Source organism: Medicago truncatula, chromosome 4, assembly GCF_003473485.1.
Source record: "Medicago truncatula cultivar Jemalong A17 chromosome 4, MtrunA17r5.0-ANR, whole genome shotgun sequence".
NCBI classification, from domain to species: Eukaryota; Viridiplantae; Streptophyta; class Magnoliopsida; order Fabales; family Fabaceae; genus Medicago; species Medicago truncatula.
In genome coordinates, this window is record NC_053045.1 from 14,886,252 (window position 1) to 14,893,625 (window position 7,374).

Sequence of the window (7,374 nt, forward strand, 5' to 3'; positions counted from 1 at the left end):
AATGAGACATGTATTAGTTATAGTGGTTGACATCCCAACTATGCTGGCACCCCAAGTCACTATATACATATTTTGACATCCCAACTATGCTGGCACCCCAAAATATTGTGTGTCAAATACACCTCATCCTATATATTATTAATAAAAAGGAAAAACAAAACAAAAAAGTTGGGGGGGGGGGGGGGGGGCCGAAGCTAACCCAACAAAATGAGGATCATCACCAAAATTTTCAATATTATATGCATTTGGCACATCATTAGGAACATTTGAATTATCATCAATTTCCTCATTTTCATTTTCATGATCCAAATTTTCATTGTTGTTGTTTTCCAAATTTGGCACATCATTAGGAACATTTTCTTGGGTATCTACCTTTTTGAAAACAAATTTATCAAGAGCTCCTTGTTATGATTTTATTAGCTCTTCATTTCGTTTTCTTTTTTTCGTTTTTCACTACCAGAAAAATGTTTTTTTGGCAACATCTTAAAATAAATCAGATACTCAATAGAAACCAATACAAAAAAAAAAAGAAAAACCATATTAGTACTAGTAGTAAGTGAAGTAGAGAGCAATAGCACCTTAAAATAGACCGAAGTTTTAGCACCTGAAAATAAAAGTGCAACAAAAAAAAAAAATCACGTGTACAGTGTACAAACAATTAATTAAAAAAAATATCAAAAATAAAAAATAACTGTTATATATACAGTACGTGAAGTGAACTCTTAAATCAATATCATGCTATATGCTTTTAAGCTTTTTGGTGTACAGTACAAATCATGTTATATGGAAAAATAAAAAATTCAATTGGAAAAAACATAAATCATTCAATTAGAATTTTAAAATTCAACACATGAAGCAATTAGATAATTGAAACAATGATTATCAAAGAGAATTGGAATAAGAAAAAAAACATAATTAGAATTCAACACTTGAACCAATCAGAGAATTGAAACAATATTATCAATTAGAATTGGAATAAGAAAGAAAAAAAAATAAAGCTAAAACAATTCACCTGGAGAGAAGGACTGATTTTGGAACCTTTTGGTTTTTCTTTTTAGGTTTCTTTTTTCATCTGTCTTTCTAATTGATCAAAAGAAGTTTTTGTTTGTGTTAGTTGGGCCATTTCCATTATTTTACTCTTTATTGGGCCTTTCCATGTTTTTTTTTTTTCTGTTTTATTCCTAATGGACCGAGAAAATGATTCAGAATTTGACCTGCTGGTACGAATTACTATACGCACCCCACTTTTTCCTTAGCTTTGCTATATACACCCCCCTATATAAAAAAATTTAGGGCCCCCTACGAGCATGGGCCCTAGGCCGTCGCACTCGCGGCCTATGCCTAGGGCCGGCCCTGTTGGGATTGTTAGACATCTACCAACCTCCATCTTGTGGGGGGATATTACACAAAAAAGATTACAAGGAAAATAAGCATGAAGATAGTAATAGCTTGCAGTACAAGTTACAACAGATGTAGTACAATAGTTAAGTTTCAGTAGTACAATGATATTGTATATATACTTGATGTACTCAACTTTCCAGATCAATGAATCATTTCACTCTTTTATCATATTCTTAATATGGTATCAGTTTTTCTCTCTCTTCTTGAGAGAGTTTGTTACGATCCAAACCTAAGCTTCCGCCATTGATGCTTCTTCTTCAAGCTTCTTTTTCCTTCTCGTTTTCTTTGGATTTTGCATGATTCTTTGCGATTTCTTTCTCTTTCTTCTTGTTTTGAACAATTTTGCATTGAGATATTCTTTTTTCCTCAAATCACGTTATCTGTGATTTTGATCTTCATCTTCTTAGTTGCTCTGTTCTTCGTGTTCTTCTTTTTTTTCCAGATTTTTCTACATTCTTCTTGCATAATGCCTCCTTGTCAAGCTCTGATTATTGTTCAACAAGCCAATACCGATTCAGTTTTCTACGTTCATCCTAGTGAAGGACCGAATTCGGTTACGGTTACTCCTCTTCTTACTGGTTCAAACTACCTCGTATGGAATCGTTCGATGAAACACGCTCTTGGTGCGAAGAACAAACTTGCTTTTGTGGATGGATCCATCCCTATTCCTCCTTCTAATGATTTGAATCGTGGTGCATTTGAGCATTGTAATCATCTGATTCACTCTTGGATTTTGAATTCGGTTTATCCGCAAATTGCGCAAACCATTGTGTTTCACAAATTTGCCATTGATGTTTGGATTGAGAGCTGCAGGAACGTTTCTCTAAGGTTGATAGAGTTTGTAACACCCCGATTTCCCAACATAAATATTATTAAATAAAATCAGAGTTAATCAACAAACAGAGTGTTACACTGCTTTTCAAAAATTCTTGAATAGGATAAAATGTTATTCATTAAATAATAGTTTCAATAAAACATATCAATTCATCGCAGCGGAATTTATTTTCAACATTAAACATCCTTCAAATAAATCTGGCACATAGCCTCAACATAAATATCCTTAAAGATTTAATCCAACAAAAGGTTCATAATGATACATAAGGAATGATGAAAATACAACGACAAAGTTTCCCCAAAATCTCAATATTTTATTCTAATATATATATATATATATATATATATATATATATATATATATAATATTTCTATAACGAATAACAAATATATTTCTATAACATATATATATTTCTACACTAACTAAGAAATATATTTCTACACCAGATAACATATTATTCACACCAAATAACATATATTTTTACAACAAATAACATGTATTTTCTACAACAAATCATATATATTCTACAACAAATAACATATATATTTCACTAATAAATATCAACATATAACTTAACAAAATATCACTCATCTAATTTCTAAAACAACCCCCACAACTTTAATTTTATTTTATTTTCAAATCCTATTCCATTAAATAATAAAATAAGCCACTTAATAAATCACATAATCATATAAATATATTCTAAACTTATTAAAACAATCAAATAAATCAAATAATTCAAAGAGGGCATTACACGAGTGGCTACTGTGATGTTTCGCCAGACGAACTACTGGCGAGGCAATGGCGAAAAGCTACTGGAATGATCCGCCGGACGAAATATCTCTCCGCCATGGCGAATCGCGACAGACCAGACTACGTGAATTCTGCAGTTTTTCACCAAAAGTCCCAATTTTTCTCAATTCAATCCCCAAAACTGTTTACAACATTGCTATATGATTATACCTATGATCAGTACACAATCTCTCATCTTTGTCTTGGTTTCTACACTTTCAATTCAAAATCTAATGATCAAAACCTAACCCTAAATCCCAAATTTAACCCCAGCCCTCTTGCTAAATCAACATCAGAAGTTATATAATCTATAATCATTGAGAGTTAGTCTCACCCTTACCTTAGATCGATGAACAAAGTTCTACAGAATCTGATTCTCCCCACTTGGCTCTTCTCTTGGTTTTTCTCCCAAAACTCTGCTGTACGTGAAAACTGCTTCTGACTTCTATTTTCTAATTTTCTCAATAAATATAAACTCCCAATATTTAATTAACTCCCACTTAATTCACTTAATTCTCATTTAACCCCAAAACTCCAATTAAATCCTAATTCTCACTTATTCTATTAAATAATGAAAATAGCCATTAATAAAATACACAACACCACAAAATCAACATAAATCATTTAAAATCATATAAAAGACTTTAAATCAACTAAAAATAATTAAATAACAATTAGGGTGTTACAGAGTTCGCATTGCTTATCTTCATTCTACCATTAACAACCTCAAGCAAGGTACAAAATATGTCCTTGATTATTTTACAGAGATGAAATCTCTTTGGGAGGAGCTCAATTCACATCGCCCTAGCTATGCCTGTTTCCAAGGTTTGTGATGTTTTGTCTAAAATTTGCCCCTTTTTTACGCATTTACCTTTATGAACCTGGGATTTTTGATGCATGCAAGTATTTTTGTTGGAACGTTGATATATAATTAATGGAATACTTAGAGCATTCCCATTTCCAAATAAAATGATCAAGTTAATTTCTTGCCTACTAAATGTCTGATACAGGATATGAAATTCCAGAAGATGATTGGTTTGGGTAGTGTTCATGATGGTCTCTATAGGCTGAATATTGCTTAATGTCATAAAGAACCATCTGTTTCTTCTTCCACAAGTCTTTCCAGAAATGTTTCTCTGAATTCATGTAACTCAGTTTGTTCTAATGTAGCTATTTTCCATATTCCTTCAAATGCAATCTGGCACTTTAGATTAGGACATTTGTCTAATCAAAGATTGTCCAAGATGCATCAATTGTACCCTTCAATTTCTGTTGATAATAAAGCTACCTGTGACATTTGTCCTTTTGCTAAACAAAGAAAATTACCTTATAATTTTAGTCATTCTATTGCCAAATCTAAATTTGAATTGTTATATTTTGATATTTGGGGCCCTTTAGCTCAAACCTCTATTCATGGACACAAGTACTTCCTCACAATAGTTGATGATTTCAGTAGATTTTTATGGGTCATTTTGCTCAAAAACAAAGCAGAAGTTTCTTTACCGGTCAAAATTTTTGTCCAAATCATTGATACACATCATCATATTACTCCTAAATTCATCAGGTCAGATAATGGCCCTGAATTTCTTCTGCTTGAATTCTATGCTTCAAAGGGTATTATTCATCAAAAATCATGTGTTGAAACTCCTGAACAAAATGCTAGGGTTGAGAGAAAGCACCAACATATCCTCAATGTTGCTAGAGCTTTACCTTTTCAATTCAAACTTCCTAACATTTTCTGGTCTTATGCTGTTTTATACTCAGTTTTCCTCATAAATAGAGTCCCTACTCCTTTTCTTCACCACAAATCTCCTTATTAGGTTTTATATGATTCACTACCTGATATTCAGTTCTTTAAGATTTAAATTCCAGAGAAATATTTGTTTCTAGAAATGTTGTTTTCCATGAAGTGATATTACCCTATACTTCATCAACTCCTACTTCCACTAAAAATTGGCAGTATTTCTCTAATTCATCAACTACTGCATCAATATTTGATGAACCTGACATTTCATTACCTTTTCCATCCCCACCTATCACACCACCTTCACCACCTACTATTCCCATTCCTACACCGCCTCCACCACCTCCACCTATTCCAATTAGAACTTCCACTAGAAATAAAGTCAGTCTTGCATATTTACATGACTATATTTGTGATGCACCTATCATTTCTTCTGTTAATAATAATACCAATAAATATCCCCTTTCCAATTTTCTCTCACATACACATTTGTCTAACTCTCATTCTATTTTTGTCATGTCCATTGTTTCTTACGCTGAGCCAAAATCTTATGTTGAAGCTATCAAACATGACTGTTGGAAACAAGCAATGCAGACTGAACTTAATGTTCTTGATCAAACTGGCACCTCGCAAATTGTGGATCTCCCTTCATCAGTCAAACCGGGTGCAGATTGTAACAGCCCGTTTTCCCAACTTAAAAATTTCATAAACATTTATCGGAGTAATCAACACATAACGGAATGCTACACTTCTAAAAGTCATAAAACAGATAATTAACAAATTATCTTTCAACGTAATTAATTCAAAAACTTCGCAGCGGATTAAGTTCATCATCGTAAATAAGTATTGGCACGCAGGCCTCATAAAAACCATCTCATAAATTCAGTCAAACAACATAGTCATGAAATCATAGCATATACGTAAAGGAAAGAGAAATAGCCACTAAAGATCCCCTCCTGTTACGTATCAGAGCAACCTATGGACTCGGTGAGGGAAAGCCACTCACGACAGCAATACCAGCTACTTAAACTTGATCACCTGCAAGTTACTCATACGAAGAGCAACATTTCCAAGCAGAAGGGGTGAGATTTCACAAAACAATAATATTAAGCATATAATTCAACAATTATATTCAACAACATAAAATCATCGTAATATTCATCATAGATAATAATGTATCATAAATCACTTCGTTAACAATTCATATAAAGAATCACAACTTCAACAACTTGGCAACTTATCATCTTTGACTCGACAAATGCAACTATGCAACTTAGACCTCTTATATGCATGTGGTACCAATCCAGGGCATCAAGCCCCCATCGCTATTGAGCTAAAGCTCCATCATGTTGAGCAAAGGCTCCAGGGCATCAAGCCCCCAACAATGAAATGCTAATGCATGGACTCGACCTCTTAAACATCTTAAATCGACAACCTCTTATATAATCCAATAATTTATCATCTTCATCAACTTAGACTGACTCATGCAGCTTAGTTAAATAACAACAGCAACACATGCAGTATACAAAAACAACATGGCATAATAATATCAAATGCAAGTCAACAACATCTCAATTATACATTCATATTTCAAGTAATGCACATAACATTATATCACATCATAATCAACATCAACACATGTTAAACAGCTTCACAGATTATAATTAATATCATCATTAAGTCTCAATACTACCCCAAGGTTCAACTCTTAGCAACTTGTGCGACACAGATCGCAAAATCCTAACAAGGCACTCTGTTTCTGGGTCACTCGCGAGGCGAGAGCCTCTGCTCGCCGTGGCGAGTTCTGGTCAGATTTCCAAAAGTTTCATTCTAAAATCTTTCTAGGTTCAATCTCATTCTACATTCTTTCCAAATCATTATTAGACATGTTCAGGCACTCAAAAGCATCTAAGGATCAACTCAAAAGTCAAAATCATGAAATCTTGCAAGCTCTCTAGTCAAGCTCGCTAGGCGAGTTCATCTGCTCGCTATGCCGAGCTGCAGGGTGAAAGTGCGAGGGATGAAGTTCATCACTCGTTGTGGCGAGGATCATGGCTCGGGAGGCGAGCGATGAATGTCGCTACGGGCAAAAGTGCAGTTTTTCATAGAAATCACTAATTCTCATGGTTTTAAGCCTAACTTTGATTCCATAATTCATCATACACATTATCTAATGTTTAGGGACACTTCTTACATCAATCTAACAAGTTTCCACCGTTTAATATTAATTCTACAATTTTAACCTACTTTTCAATTCCTCTAAAACTCATCCTACATCATGTTAAACCTAACCATTCAATCACATACTTAATAGAATTGCAAAGTTAGTCTCACCCTTACCTTATAGATCAAAATCGCAGCTCTCCTAGGTCTTTTGCTCTTCTCTTGGCTTTTTCTCCCTTTTTCCAAAACTGATCGTACGTACGTTATGTTTTTTCTAAACTAGGTTTTCTTATTTATATCTCCTCCATCTATCTTATCTTATTTCTCTTTCTCCCCCAAAACTCTCTAAAATCTCAAAACAACCCCTAAACTCAATATTTATTTTATTTTCAAATCTTATTTTATTAAACAATAAAATAAGTCACAACTCCTCATAAAT